The 16809-nt window shown below is 45.1% G+C and overlaps 1 protein-coding gene and 1 pseudogene across 5 annotated transcripts in view; both read right to left on the reverse strand.

Moving 5' to 3' along the window:
* The window catches only part of BICRA (BRD4 interacting chromatin remodeling complex associated protein), a 593087-nt gene that overhangs the window by 210740 nt on the left and 365538 nt on the right, over positions 1–16809 (reverse strand). The gene's annotated exons all lie outside the window — the stretch shown is intronic.
* On the reverse strand, positions 3307–4000 carry LOC147692467 (RNA demethylase ALKBH5 pseudogene; annotated as a pseudogene).

Genomic DNA, 16809 nt, shown 5'->3' on the forward strand with positions numbered 1-16809 from the left:
GGGGACTGGAGTTGGAATAGTAAATTAAATAATTTACTATCCAGCGCCCCTCCACGCAAGTCGTTGTAACGACTTGCGTGGTAAAAGTACCTTGGTAACGGTACGCGTTGTAAAAGTACGCGTGGTACCGTCATATATCCGTTCAAACCTTGTTTTGTGGCAGACAATACTCTTTCACAGATGCATAATGCGGTCTGGTGAACTGGCAAAGGGTTTGTGTTGCAGAGGGCTGAGCCTAGTTGTCATGCGGGCAAAACGAACATTAAAACGTGTTGAAAACGTGTTGTGCTTGAGCCCAACAAATTTATCCTGGGTGTCAGGTAAAAGGAATTCTACACCCCTGCATTTAAAATGAGGCTATCCCACAGTAATATCGTTAAAGAAAGCTAAAAATGTGTTCAATATTGGTGTGCAACCACACGTGTACTATTAACTCTAAGAAGTCATAGTTCAATCGCTATCCAAAGTGGGATTTTAAAAATAGTTTTAATACGATTAATACATTGGATTCTTTCCTCTTTTGCGCACTGCACTGAATTTTGATAGGGAGCCCCCACCATATCTCCTATATGTTAACAAGCACAATGGTGCCAGTCCACACATAGGTACCGATACCAGGATCTGATATGTTTCAAAGGTACACTTTTGCCTTTTCCGCAAAATAATAAGATGCCCAAGACTGCACGTCTTTGCCAAGACCACCTATTCAATCCTTGAAGCTCTGTACTTCTTTGTGAACTGCTACAGCCCTTCCTATGCTCTTTACAATCCACTGCAAACTCCCAAAAAGATGAGGGAGGCTCTTCTTTTCCTTTCCCATAGCATCTCCAAGTGCATAACGAAGTCTCATCTTCATCTGAAATGTCTCAATCCCAGGAGTGTGATACCACTGAGGGTGTCTGGAATCACTACCTAATTTCTAGCATGTAAAGACTACAGTCCCATGATACGATGCCCATTGCTTTGTTAATACCAGGGCTGCTGTGAAACTGTTCTGTAAGATGGAGACAAAGTCCTTGGTAATGAATGGACAAGCTTTAGAGTTGACAAGTCATCTGATAGTAATAGACAGACAGATGAGCTTCTGGTTAAGTGATTTTCCCCAATGGAACTATGTGCACACCATTTAGGTCTGCAGCCCGTTGAACAGTTGCAAAGGCATTTTGTGAACGGAGACATCAAGCTTCTATTATTGTGATGTACTGTCTGGCAAAAAAAATTGACAAGATTAAACTTTTCCTGTAAAATTAGCCTTTCCCCTTCTCCAAATGGGTAATCTAGGTGGACAGTGTTGAAGGCCAAAGGAAACTAGGAAGTACTGACTAGAGACATGCGCTGATGTTGAGGAAGGTGAAGCTATAGAAAAATGCATATTGCAGAGCAGGCATAACTTTAAACCAAAGAGTCAAGGCGCCAACATATATCTAACCTAAATGATATATCCATTGCACACAACCCATCCCTGTCCCGAACTGCTCAGCATGGTAAACGACTACAAATTGAACGCTTTCAGCTCCTATACACCAACCGCATCTCCAGGATTCGCCTGAGTTGTCTTATCTCCCCCATCTATCCCGTGGGACGTGGAACCAGGCAGGGATGCCCGTAACCCCTCCCCCCCCCCCTGCTGTTCGTAATCACTATGGAACCCCCTGCTCTCGGTTGCACTGAGAGGGTCAGATTTGGGGTACTCCACTACCCGATAGGACATGTACGGTATCCCTTTACATCAACAACCTGCTCTTGTATTGTGGGCTGCAGATACAGATCTCTTTCCGCTACAGACTACATTGACGGATTTCGCCAGAGTGCCTGGTTTACAGGTCACCTGGGGTAAATCCTCCAGGAGATCTCGGTTCGCTAACTTGGCATCCGCCCATATCACATCCCTACAGATCTAAGAGGGTAGACTTCGAGCAGTTCTAACTGCTATAAACGCGTAGGTGCCCTTCTGGAGGACCTTAAACCTAGCCCCTGTTGGTAAGATATCACTGGCCAAGATGTTCATCTTCAACAGGCTACTTTATCATTTCACCAATCTCCTCAGTCCCTCCCACAACTTTTTCCAGCGACCAGGAGACTATGCTATTTGACCTCATGTGGAGAGACCAGAACCCTCCAGTCGCCCTTAAAGTAGTACAGATACCAGTGGGCCGGGACGCCGCTCTTGCAAGGCCTATTTCCTGGCTGAACAAATGCAGTGGGTGGCACGCTGGATGCAGCCTGAGAGCCACATGTCAGGAACCAGTCCCTCAATCCCCCACTTCTATTCAGGATTTTTCAATAACAAAATGGGGGGAGGCGGAGGAAGAGGCTCTGCGATATGAGGAGGTCCGCCATATCTGCAGGCGGACTATCTCCCCCACATGGGACACTCTCCTCACCCACTTCCTGCGGCAGATGGGAAACAATGACCTCTTCCCAGGAGATCCACCACCCTACACTTTCACTGCAAGAGTCCCCTACATGCTTTACATCTGCATCCCCTCTGCAGGCCATTTCCATTTTACATTGTTCATATCTATCTTGATGTAAAACCCAATAAAAACTATTTACAACACAAAAAAAAAATCTGGAACAAAACAAGCATTAGCAATACAATAGGTCTCGCATTTGCAAACTTTTGAGCTATTGGCATTGTAAACGACAATGCCTTTTATTTATGTGTTTTGAAAACCTTCAAGCAACGACTAGGAGTACAAAGGGCACATAAATAAAAGTAAATGCCATTTAAAATACCAACAGGTTAAAGTTTCAAAAGTGTGAGATCTATTGCATTGCAAATGCTTGTTTGGTTAGGCTATCCACCCCTGTGGATAGTGAGCATATATTTCTTTACCACAGGGCAGTGGGCCTTTATACCACCTTACCTCAAAGACTGTAATCCTATCTATCCATCTGCCAAGAAGACTGATAATTACATTTTGAGCTTTGCTTAAGAAGTGATACAGGTCCAGACACTGGCGTAACGAAAATTGAGGGGGCCTCCCTGCAAGGTACGTGGAGGGGCCCCCCTCCGGGCTCAATCGGAAGCTCTCTGGCCTGACTGCAGTGCAGAGGGGGCCCCATGGAGTTTGCCCCCCCCCCCGCAACCCGGGGGCTGTGGGGGCTTGTGTTACGCCCCTGGGTCCCGAGTTTAAGGGGGCTCGATATTAACGAAAGACTACATTAGGACATGCATTGCTGTATTGTGATGATCACAAATGTTTTAGGCTTTTGGCACTTAAAATTACATTACCCATCACTTTCACCATACACGGAGGAGGCATCTTCACACCCACAGCATGACAGTAACCCCATCTTCTCTTACCGGAGGATGGTGACGAAACCCATCCGCACAGGCAAACAAAACACTGGCTCGGACTTCCGGATCGGCTTCAACTGGAAGTTACAGAAGAAGCACAGCGCCGAGTTGCTGAAGGACATGGAAACGATGGACTGTTCGAAAATGTGGATGGGTATCCATGTGAGAGATGATGCAGCCTCCGGGCTGGTAATCCTTGATGATGGCGCTTTTAACGAAGCCCTCTGGGATGACCCGGTGCTGCTCCAGTTGGCGGATGACCAGCTAGTGTACCCAGGCGGGGATCTCATCAACGTCATCCTTGAGGTATAGCCGCTCCTGGCCAGGCCCGGGCTTCTACAGCTGCGCCACAAAAGTGTAGCACTCTCTGAAAAAATAGTTGTTGTGCAATGGAGCACGGTCCACGGAGTGCTCCTTGTACAGCCCCTTCTCTGCAGCGCGCAACACCTCGATGTGGCTCTTGATGCGGGGGCACTCTTCCCGGCTGAAGAGAAGCATCTGCCGGATCCCGTGCTTTACCAGACGTGCCTCCTCGTCCTGGTAGTGGAGAGGCAGCTGAGGGGGCAGTGGCGGCTCGTCATGGTCGCTGTACTCGCCATCTGACAGCTTCCTCTTGGAACCCGGCTCCGGGCCTTAATGGGAAGTCATTATGGACGGCAACTTCTCCCATTGGTCCGTGTATCCACTGACGCCCATACTGCGGGGCTCACATCACTCAAAACCGGCTGCAGCAGGGGGAGCTGCCACCGCGCATGTCTCAGCTCCGCCGATCTGCGCAAGGGCAATATCAAGAACGTAATAAAAAAGCATTTGCAATGCAATAGGGCTCGCATTTACGCAAGTTTAAGCTATTGGCATTGTAAATGACAATGCCTATTGTTTATGTTTTAAAAACGAAAATAAAAATAAAAGGCATTGTTATTTGCAATGTCAATAGCTCAAACTCGGGTAAATGCGAGACCTATTGCATTGCAAATGCTTGTTTCTGTTTGTATCTTTTATGCAACGCTTGTAATCCTAAGTCTTTATGTATAGCAACTGGTTCTTATGTAAAGCGCTCTGACACCTTCGGGTAATGTTCGCGCTATAAAAAAATCGCATTAAATTAAATAAAATAAATAAAGATAATCTCAGAGGTCAAACACTAGAGAAACTAATGGATAAACTACAGCTTGCAAATGACAACATAATATAATCCTGCTTTATTATAGAAGAGATGATGTCCTTCCTGCGAGCTTCCTTTAAGTTCCTACTTTCCTGTTTTCATAGAACTATTCTAAGGGTCGTTTCTGTGTGCCATCTGTTTAAGATCGTAAGTCTCCTACCGCACAGTCTGTGCAATGCTCAGCGTGCACAGTCTTCCCGCGAGTTAAGAACAAAAAAAACTTTCCCCAAATATTCAAGAACTGGGCTTGAATATTAAAGTACACTGACCTCAAAAATTTTGGGATGCAGGTATTTCTATGCCTCTCCTGTTGAAATTCACGGAAATGATGATCGAAATGCAGGCACTTCCGGGAGGCATAGACAGACTGGGATCTTGAGACCGAGGCAGTGTTCTGCCCGTGCACAGGCGCAGAGCCAGCAGGAAGTGATCCGGTACCTCTGGAAGGTAGTCTATCTGCGCATGCAGTAGGCCTATCAGGAGCACAGCAAAGATGCCGCTGTATGAGGAACTGGAAAGTGGAGGCGAAAAGACCGCTGTCGTTGTAGACTTGGGGGAAGCCTTCGCCAAGTGAGTTATGGGCGTCATGGCCTATGGAGTGAATGTGAAGATAGCAGAGTCTATATTCTTTTGGGAACCTACATTCTGGACCAAGCGCCAGGAAGATAAACCCTGCTGTTTTAGAGAAGGGGTGGATGTAATATTCAGTTTTGTGATTTTTCACTGATTGGCGAGTGGGTCGGGGGTGGGGGATGGCTGTATGCGTGCGTGTGCGTGCGTGTGTGTGCGCGTGTGTGTATGCAGTGTGTGCATGTTTTTGTGTGTGCGCGTGAGTGTGCGTGTGCGTGTGCGTGCGAATGAGAGAGGCGAGAGGCTGCTGAATATTGAACAGCAGATGTGCACGGCGCCGGGGGCTGGGTGTGCGCGTCCTCGAGACGCAATCGCCGAGGAAATGCGCGTAACCACCCTCTGCCAGCCATTCCCAGGAAACCCACGACAATAGGTCTTTCGCTGGAGCAGCGCTATGCGCTGCTAACACCAGCGAGACCTAAAAAGCGTGTGCAACTTGCCTAAAAAAAAACGAGACACGGAAGTCATTAGGCGCGATCGCAAAAACAGATCTGCAGTGCCCTGGAGAGTCTGCACACGTGATGCAAGCCCGACTGCAGAAGCCCGTCCTCGAGATGAAATCGCCGAGGTGAAGCGCGTAACCACCCCCTGTGCCCCATTCCCGGCAAACCCACAACAATAGGTATTTCGCTGAAGCAGCGCTTCGCGCTGCTAACACCAGCGAGACCTAAAAAGGAATCCATGCCAAATGTGTCTTTTTTTCCAATCCTGGGGATTCTAAAGATACCCAAGGTTTGTGAGCTCCCCTGGAGGAGACGGAAAATAGCAAAAATATAGCTACATTTAGAGTTTTGGGGTGAAAATAGGAAACAATTGCCCTGGACAAAAGTGTTTGGTTTTTTACCCCCCTAAAAATGGCATCAACAAACGGTTTGCTGTGCTAAAGTCACCATTTTCCCAGCTTTCAGGAACTTGGAGCCGAATCAAAAAACCTAATTTTTTACAACTGTTTTGGCTAAGAGGTAGCACATGTTTCCTATTTTTGGTGCTTTCGACCTATTTCCAGTTTGTGGTGGAAACCAGTGGGAAACCCACGGGTGAACCAGTAAAGCTTTATAAATTTCTGAAAAGTAGATAAAATTGCGAATACAGCCAGTGCTTATAAGTGTAGATCCCTCAAAGTGTATCCAAAGAAACTAACTGTTAAAATAAGGAAATATAAAAAATGAGTAGGAAAAAAGCAGTTTGTGATAATGTTTTCATCTGTAACTTTTCGTCCCGATGGCTGATTTACAAATGCAATGTATCATTCCCTTTGGTTAACCCTTTTGGTTGCAGGGATATATTGAGTTTGCTGGTTCTCTAAGAATATGAGGTACCCAGCGCCAACTTCTGAGATGCAATGTGCAGAGGTTTTTCAGTGTGTACGGAGTATAGACCAATTCATATGGGGAAACAAGTAGAGTGAAACATGGGCATCAATGGGTATTTCTGAAATCAGCCTAAAATTTGGAGTTTAGAAGCAGTTTTTTTGGTGCATCTCTGATTTTGTGAGTACCTGAACAAGGACATGGTTTAGAGGAAATTTTTCAAAATGCCTTCTTTCTTACAAACTGGCTTACATTTAAAAGGCACAAATGCAGCAAAATTCAATTGGTAATAAAAAATAATCTACTATTCTATGCTCCCACATGTCTTCTGATAAGAATGGTACCTCACTTGTGTAGGTAGGCCTACTGCCTGTGACTGGAAATGGCCCAAAATGAAACATGGAAACATCAACATTTTCCACTAAAATCTGACCCTTTTTGCAAAGGATAGCTGTGGAATTTGGGCCCTGGTTCAGCTGGTACCGAAGGAAATCTAGCAAACCTGCACATTTTTAAAACTAGACACCTGGGGGCATCCAGAGTTTTTTCACTTGTGTGGTTCTCATCAGGTTGCTTTATCTAGAATCCCTTGCAAACCTCAAACTTTGACGAACAAAAACCTCCATTTTCCACATATTTCTCTGATGGAAAGTTACGGAATCTGTGGGGAGAAGCAAAATACCTTCCACTCAGCATTCCCCTAAGGCTTCTAATAAAAAAATGGTACATCACGAGTGCCATCCACACCAAGTTTTTTTTTCATAATTTATGCAGCACTCTAAGCCTGAAATGGTTTTGTTTTTCAAGTTGGCTTGGATGGCATTTTACCACTCCAAAGCGGCAATACTGTTTCTGGAGTGGTAAAAGGCTTTTCTCAATTTTTTAGCTCCGATTGGATGGCACTGCGCTAATCCTATGCTTAAAAACTTTGCTAGATAAACAGACATTTGAGGTGAGCAGATTCTGAGAGTCGCTGTTGTTGTAGGGTGCTCTATACAGAAGCTGCTCTGCACCTATACCTGGAAACTACCCAGAGTTCTCTGCTTCTTTGCTAGTAGAAGACTTGGCTTTTGCTCCCACTTAGAGGGAGATTTGAAAATGCTCCCAGAAAAGGGAGTAAACACAGGTTTCCCTTCATGTGCCGCGCAGGCAGGGAAACCGCTATGTCGGTCCCGGGACATAGCATGTGAGCCTAGCACGGAGGATGAGGTCCCAGGGACCATTAATGGCTCAGGGAGGGGAGCTGTGTGGAACCCCCCTCCCCATTTACAATAATTTTGACAACAGATGGTTGGTTCCATTCATTTTTTATTCCAAATGACTGGTTTATGACAGCTGACACGCGTTTCATCGTATTCGACGACTTTTTCAAGGCTTGCACGTAGTCCGTCATTTAGAGTCATCAAATGATAACCGAAATTCAATCCCAATAGTAGCACCCACAGTTTATGGAACCGCAGAGGCAAGTAACTCTCATACCCTATAGTCGTGTGAAGTTTGAAGTATGGTAGGTGTTTGTGTGGTCGGGACCTTGATAAGTCACGAGCACAAAGTGTAGCCAGACTGCAACCGCCTCAATACCGTGTGTCTGAAGGTCCTGGTGCTCAAGATTTCAATAAACCAACCTATGTCCTGTTATCCCACCTCGAGTACTGCACTGAGCGATGACCTCTCTGGTGCAAAGCTAGGTAGGGTGCGCAAAAAAAACTTTCGATTAAACCTAGATCTGGGGGTGAATGCCTGGTTTGTTCAATATTCCGTCCATCATCTGATCTTCTCGCACGGTTAGGTGTCGGCAGTATGGGTCAGATGCACAGCCAGTACACACGTGAATTCCAGCAGCTCATTCGACTATTTGCACGCGCAGTCAGATGTTCTGCTATTTGTACTGCTGTAATGACCGCGAGCGACTGCAGCTCGAAGTGGCGGATTTTCTCTCTCTTCAAGGTCTTGTTTTTTCGAGCCGGCCCACGGGGTACTCTCTTTGTTCTAGCATAATTTACATCTATGCGTGTGCTCTGGGCATTCTCCTATTTCCAGTTCTGCCACCAGCGAGGTCACTGGGTATCAGGGTACGAGTCGGGGGTCCACATGGGTGGACGGCGTCACCCCACTTCTTTCACAGGGTGGATGCCGTCCACCCTGACAAGAAGTTGGGCCCCATCAAAAAAAGATGCTGAATTCGTCCCGGTGTAATTTCCAAACACCGGGACACATTCAGCAGCGCCTGCATGTTGTTGTCTGCTTTCGACCACAACAACTTGCAGGTGGGTATGGGGCTCTCTTATTTCTGACTCCTGCTGGGATACTCGGCCATAACAAAGGCCGAGTCTCAGGGGTTATCAGGCCTCCTTTTGTTAGTTTCGTGGCTGGCAGCAGTCAGGAGCCTCACACCTGATGCAAATGCAGCAGAGGGGAAACAAATGCTTGCACCTTGTTAGCACTTCACACATACTTAGGAGAGGCAGCTTTTCACTGTGTTCAGGCTCTGTTTAGGAGATTTGCATACACTGTTAGAACACTAGATGTGTTGATCTTTACAAGTATTTACCCAAAATAAATAGCATTTATATACGCTTATTACCCTTGTGGAGGCGTTGTAATAATTTAATTATCAATATTTATTTTAAAGCACTATGGCTATAGAAAGCTTAACGCTGACAAAATGTGACATTGTTTTATATGTAGAGTACGAAAGTGTGAATCTTCTGCCTAAATCAGGAGGGTTTGCAAGAATACTCGAAATGTGCTCAAATGTTCTCATGATAACGTGCTAAACATATATGTGAGGGTTTAAGATCTGATATCACTTTTTGTGATGCCAGTTCCTGTAATGTCACTAGCTGTAATGTCACGCGCCTTGATGTTACACGCTGCGATGCCACGCGCTACGATGCCACTTGCATACCGATTAACTAGGCTAGTCCCCCCCAATTCTTTTTTTAGGACTTGTGCCTTGCTGGGTATATTTGCAGAGCGTCAGAGTCTCTGCACCACGGCCCCTGAAGCACTCCCTGAAGAAAGCCCCAAGTTCATAGACCAGGGAATGCTCCGGATTTTACACTCATTCCAACTAAAACGACAGGTTTACTAACGCCGCCACCGATACTTCAGGGGTACAAACACTTGTTAATTAGGACCACGTGGCTGTAAGTGTGCGATATGTGCCGTGAATTGGTCGCACGAGGGCACTGCAGGACAGCGTACACATAAGCAGGCGCGAGTAGACGCCGTGTGCTGCTGTGAGTCACCGGCTGGCAGCAGGCCTCACTGCTCTGCTAACAAGTACCAGCTGCAGCCGGGAATAAAGGAAAGTGATAGGAGCTGGTATGGCCCCCAGCGACAACGGGAAACGTCATCCTACCTACCTTAAGAGGAGGTGGCTCTTCAGCCGTTAGACAGTAAACATGTATTCGTTTCATGGCGGGACTTTGGAAACCACTACTTACCCTGGCAACAGTTTTAAAATCACCCCACACTGCAGGAGGTCGTGGGAGGGAACGGGGCATGGGTTTCGCCTTGCATCGAACCTGTTGCAAAAGCAGGTCCCTCCACGCTTTTGCCAACCTTCTGTGTTTTTTAACTGTGTGTAAGTAAAGCGCTCTGATACCTACGGGTCAAGCTAGCGCTATATAAAACTTTTTAAATAAATATATATAAAATAAAAAGAGGCAGGATATTCTGCCCATCCCATCATTTCACGCCTGCCTTAGGTAGGATCCAAACACTGTTTGTCCGCTGGAATGATGTTCTCTTGTAGTGACGTATCGTCGTTAAATGTAAACATTCGCCACCTGAATGCAAACCTCGCCAACGAGATTATTTCTCTTCACCCCCAAACGTTCTAAAAAGTTACATTTTAGAGTGGCAGATGCAGCCTTATAGCTGGAGTCTGTGCGTTTGGGCTTGCAGGTGACAGCAGGATTCACGGAGAAGGGATCTTTGAGGGCAGTCTCTTGCATTAAACAACAGAAGGTCTGCGGGTCCACTTATGCAAGGGTCTGGTACTATGTGGACCAGACACCAGCTTGCCCAATTAACGGGGCATCTATGGCCGGTAGGTGTGGTTTGATGGTTCCTAGCCATGTCTCACATGTAGAGAGCTGAAGCCCCTGAATGTGTGATCTTCATACAAACATTTGTTCTGAAACCTCGCATGCAGAGGGATCCAAATTCAGATCAGCTGTGGGATCCTGTCTCATTCACACAGTAAGAGGGTGAGGACTTCCTGCTTTCACCCACGCACGATTTTCACTTGGACATTCATCAAGACGATTCTGAAGAAGAGGAGCTTTCGCTGTTAACCGAGAAATAGAGATAAATAATGTTCATACATATTGGTAAAAAACATGCTTTTCAGGAGTAAGATGAAGAATCGCCAAAGCTTTTCTTGTAACCAATCGAGACTATTATGATTAACAGTGTACATTTTACGACCAACCTGTACTAAAAAGGGAGCAGGACCAAGAAGAACGACTAGGCCCAACTTCCAAGGTGGAATGGGAAATGAAAGAGACCACCTATTTGGGGGTAATGCCCCATTTGACTCAGACTAATACAATGTAGTACAAAATGGGGTTCAGATATCCCAGTAGTGTCACATCAAGATATATTCACAAATGTAGCAACTCCCAGGAACATCCCCTAGTTGTAAGATCTAAAATTGGAGTTGCAACGTTCTGACAAGTATACTGAAAAGCCTTGCCGATGACACTTACACCTAGGACCATGTCCCACAATATCTGTGTTCTCGTTGCTAGGTATTAAACCCAATGTGTTTTGCTAACATACCGCTTACCTTACTGCCAGCATATATCCAGAGACCACAACCTCAATCTGGTAAGGGCTCGAAGGATGTAGATTTCTTTGGCAGGTGAGGTGTAGAGGATGGGTCAAGACAAAATATTTTCCAAACTTATTGCATGCCGTAAAGCTTATGCCTTTCTGAATGGGCCAGATACGCGGGCAGAGAATGGCACATAAAGTTTAAAACAATTGCAGTCAGAGGAAGGATCTAACTGAAAATTGGATGAAGAATACAAATTAGAAGACTAAAGGACAGATGCCCCTTATAACCCCTCCCCCCAAACTAAAAAAGCTGCTCTAAAGAGGAAAATTAGATCAGAATAATTCATAACCTTTAGGCCAAGGCCTGAAATGATTCAACCTTCAATATATTTAAACGACATATTTCCAGAGCAGATTCCTGGTCTTCGAAATCAGGATTCCAAATGAGTGCCAGAGTAAAACAGTCAAATGAAAAGTAATTGGTTACTGTTTACAGAGAAGGTCATACTGGAGTACAGTGCTATCGGCATACTAAACCATATTCATTTTGCAGGTAACAGCAGCTTTTTTATTATAGTTGTGATCTTTCACACTGTGTTGAAAAAACAAATACTGACTAATCTTGAATAGGCTAAGGGCGCACACAGTCTGCAGTAATCTGGGTATACATTAACAAATTTACACGAAAAAGTAAAATGTACATTAGCAAACCACTTCAAGAGCTGGAACAGTCCACAGGCGCAATCAGATCCCCCAATGTCCCCTGTACCCTATCGCTACCTATAACATTTTCTTTAATTTTCTAACTTGGTTACACACAGCACATTTCACACCAACACCTTGGTGATCTGGTGCATATGGACAAAGCAGTTTGGCCTGGATTACAGAATCAAGGAGCATTGGCAAAAATTTAAAAGTGCATTGAGGCAGAACCAACTTGCTTAATCAAACCTTTGTTTTAAAGTCATATTTGTCGTTTAAAAATACATCCTTCATTTTTACTGTGCAACTACATCTTCAAAGATCCACACAATGTTGCACAAATCTGCAGGTTAAGCGCTGTCCATTTACATTGAATTACACATAAATACAAATGGCACAAAGTAAAATGAACTGCTTTTCCAGTGCACATCGGGTAGATAAAGTCCCAAACACACTGCCCAGAATAATCAATTTCACCCCAGGAGGTGCACCAGTATACCACTTTTCATATCTAACACTTTAACTATAAACTGAACGAATTTGTTAATTTTAAGAAAGAATAAAATGGCCCAACAGTACAATTCGAGCTAGAGCCCTCTCGGTGGGCTGGAGAGGAGCTCCTATTCAATACCTGTGCCGGTTTATCCTTTACAGAGTATATGTACTCAGCCACCGTCTTAAAATCAGTGCTTTTCTCCTCTCAGTCTGAGTCTAGTAATGATGTGTGGTCAGCACAGGCAGGCCTAAAGACAGTCATCATTGTGACATCACTTGCTGACCAGTGTCATGGACTGCTCATCCTATCAGGGAAACCCAGGCCATTGATTCATCTTTACTGAACGGTAAGATCAAACAACAAATAAGCACATCTAATAAAAATAAATGTGAAATATGCTGAACTTTAAAGAGAGAAATACAGGAATGTGGTATCCCTTTCCATATTATCATAATTGAGTCTTCATACAGAGACTCTTTTTCTTAATATTAGACTTTGAGAGGGGGTGTTCACTGTTGACTTGTCATATAATTTTTATTTTTACATTTTCTGTCACTTTTTGAAAATGTAGGCAAAGTATAAAAGGACAATACAGGCCTGGCAGCGCTTAGGAAAGAACACTCACGACTTTGATGATGCTTCCAGACATTAAGATAGCATGTTTGTAAGGCCATGCTGTTCCAAGAAGAAACAAGCATTTGCAATGCAATAGGTCTCGCATTAGTAAAGTTTGAGCATGAATGTTGTGATTGGTGAGGTAGAGAGAAAAGATAAATGAAGACAGATTGGGAGGTACGGGCGTGAATAAAGATTGTGGGAATGACTGCAGGGGGTGCACTAATGGGGCGTAAGCACTCACACATCTGCTCACCCACCAATGTAGCCATTCACACCTACACTTACTCTCCAGTACAGCCGCTGGTTCCAACAGTAGTTGAGTGCAAGTCCGGTGAATCCTGAGTGCCAGTCCGGCAGAGGCTCAAGGCGAGCCCCACAGATCATTAGTGCGTGTGCCCCAGATAAAGAGTGCCAGCACCACAGAAGATAAGTGATATCCCGCATGGGGGAAGCCCTACAGGGGCATAGTGCGAGCTCCACATACCCTTTTCTGCAAGGCGCACAAAGTGACTGTTGTATTTGGAATCAGAACTGCCAGTCACTGCTATCTTCGGACCTGCAACCCCCGCCTGCTCTTCAAGGGGACATTTAAAAACGCCAGCCCTTGGCAGCCTGATCCGACAGGCTCTTCCTCAAAGGCCGTGTGAATGGCTTCCCGCAGCAGGTTTGACATCACATCGCATCGCTTTAGAACCTTCTGACAGAAGCAAACTTTACAAGAAAGGGTTTGAAGGAATGTACTAGAAGCTGCACTGCTTCTAGTTTCAATCAGGAAAAGTTTCAATTGAGAGACTCGCAAGTAGATGAAATTGTTGTCTTTATTTTAGATAAAGAACGAGAAATCTAGTGTTGTATACAGCTCCCCATATCGCTTCATAGCGGTGTAAATAGCAGCCGCTAGTGTACTTATCTTTCTGGTTTATTCGGTACTTCTTTTAAATTGAATGACAGAAACTATGATAAAATGCTAACGCGCGGATGGTATGCATGGGTGAAGTTGGGTAGATAAATGGATGAGGAGAGATGGAGGAAACGTGATTGTGTAGTCTGGATTATGGAGAGGAGGGCAGTGAAAGGGAGGAGAGGGGAGGGAAACCACTCCGTTCAACAGTATTCCACAGCAAATGATCTACAGGTGGATGGAGAGTCGAAATGCACCAGTACAATAAGGAGAGAGGAGGTGGTCCGTCGGCTTAAACTGCAGACTCTGGTGCTGGAAAAAGGGGTTGAGCCTCGAGGTCGCGTCCGCATCCTGTGATTCTTGGCAAATTACTTAATCTCCCCGTGCCTGAATGTGTAATGTAAATACGGTGCTCAGCTCATGTAAAGCGCTCCAATACCTTCGGGTCGAGTTCGCGCTATATAAAATATACAAAAAAGTAAACTAAAACTCTCTGAATACAGGTGACCCCGTCTCATTGTTCTTTCGCTTATCGATATATTTACCTATTTTTGATGTGCAGCTGCTAAAATGGCTCCGAGTCCACACGATAAGGAAAACACACCACGTTGTGCTCTCACTTCAGTGGAGATGAAGCAGGTAAGAAACAGGTGCGGAGATATTAACAAGGCGCCGGAAGGATGCTTGTGTGCGATGTGTGTTAAAACATTGGCAGAGAACCCTCTGAGCAGGCTGTGAAGTCGTCGTTCACGAATCCAATCACACAGCGCTTCGCCGAGGTCCCGCTCTGTGGGGTAAAGCCCTGGTGAGCAAGGTTTGAAGTGCAACGAGGCACGGTGAACATTTTGTGGTGCGCAAGCCTGGTGGACAAAGCTTAAAGTGCAGCAAACACTCTGTGGTGCACAACCCTGGTGAGCAAAGCTTGAAGTGCAGGGCTGTGCCGGGATCCCGATCTATGGTGCACAACCCTTGTGATCAACGCTTAAAGTGCAGCGCTGCACACTGAGCACACTGTGGTGCACAACCCTGGTGAGCAAGGCTTAAAGTGCAGCGCTGCACAGTGAACACACTGTCGTGCACAACCCTGGTGAGCAAGGCTTAAAGTGCAGCGCTGCACAGGGAACACACTGTGGTGCACAACCCTGGTGAGCAACACTTGAAACTTGAAGTGTCTTTCACTCCCCACAGCGTTAAAGTGCAGCAACCATGGCGCCGTGCTGGGGAAGGTGTGTGTGTTGGGGGGGGGGGGGGGTGCATTTCCAAGATGATAAGGAGCCCGTAAACATTGAACATAATGTTCATATCCGTTTCTCCTCTTCTTAACTACAGGATGAATGAAGCTAAAGTGAAGTAAAAAAATTGGTTGAAAGACAGACATTTTACAGCAAAGGATTTTAGTTCCAAGCTTGCTTGTTGCTGTATTTTTTCCCATCGATATGACGGGTTTTAACTGTGTACAACTTCATGATATGACTATGTACACAGCGAGGGGGTTGCGTGTCATAATTCTGGTATCAAATTAAGCAGACTGCTGTCTGAAGTATCACAACTTCAGGGGGTTCTTTTTTCAAAAAACAAATCCCAACTGTTTAAATTACAAATTGCTAAAGTTTAATACAGTAAACGGAACAAGAAACTTTAGCTACGTCAAGAAAAAAGACTAATTAGGGGGGAGGAGAAATGCCTGAGGCCGAGCGCACGCTGGGGGAAGCTTCAGATGCCTGTGGGAGGGAGGCTGATTGCTTTGATGTGGACGCGTGTTCCGCCCCAGTGCCCCACACGAACTGTAGGAAATCCGTGCGATGATTTAGACCTTGGTTTGCCCCCAATACTCTTGTCTATTTATTCCTTGCGGAATATAATAGACAAGACCTAAAAAGGACGTATTTTGTGAAAACCTTAGACAAACATAAGAAGAAAGTTTCGAAGCTGTGGAATTGGCCAGGAAAGAAGGTAAAGGCAGGTGCAGACCAGTGTCCAGCACAATGAAAGCCCACCCACACGATGTACACAGAGAAGAGCTCCATCTCTTAACGTGAACAGTAATGTTAAAGGTGTATATTAAGCTGGACTATCAATTGATCAAAGTAACACAAACTATATACGTCTGTGCCCAGGAAAGTTACGTTACACTGTTGGCAGAAACAGCATTTTTCTGTGTGAACCAACAACCCGGGATCAACAATCTACACCTATATTTTTGGGAAAGCAGCCTCATTAAATATTTCAGAAAACTTCCTTTCGATGTGTGTTTTAAAAGTGAAGTCTGTTATTGGGGTCAAAGTCTTGCGATGTCAAATATGGTCCAGGTACGATTGTCACAGCTGGAAAAGTTTGTGGGTCTGAACTTGCCCTCCCCATAGAGGGTTTCCTCTTATATTGCTTGTGCAATGCAAGCAAGACCGTTTAATCCCCTATCTTTTGAACCTCATAAGTTATGGCCAGATCGGAGTTGGACAGCAGTTAACGAGCACTCTGTACAGGAACTCATGGAAAGACAAGAACTACACATTTTAAAGCTGCTGTATTTCGACAACACATGACTAATTTGAGATATAGGGATCTTGGCAACTATCAACAGCTCTGGCTCTTGCTTCAATGAAATATTTTTGCCTTTGATATATCCCTCTCCAGTTATCAAAGGCACATCTTCCCCTAACCGCACTACTTTGCCGCAATCCAGCTTGAGCTATCCCCCAGGCACTACAGGTAATTATTTCATTACTTCACTGTATTTAAGTCTGCTGCTTCCGCGAAACATTCCCTGAACTTTCCCAGTTCATTACTTATATAGTACGCTTAAGAAACATATATTGTAAAGTAATTAAAGTTTGTTTAAATATTCCCCTTCAAACATAACTGTGTAAGAGACCGGTTTAGCCCTCAAAGCTAATT

The sequence above is a fragment of the Lissotriton vulgaris genome, chromosome 9 (assembly GCF_964263255.1).
Source record: "Lissotriton vulgaris chromosome 9, aLisVul1.2, whole genome shotgun sequence".
In the NCBI taxonomy this organism is placed as follows: Eukaryota; Metazoa; Chordata; class Amphibia; order Caudata; family Salamandridae; genus Lissotriton; species Lissotriton vulgaris.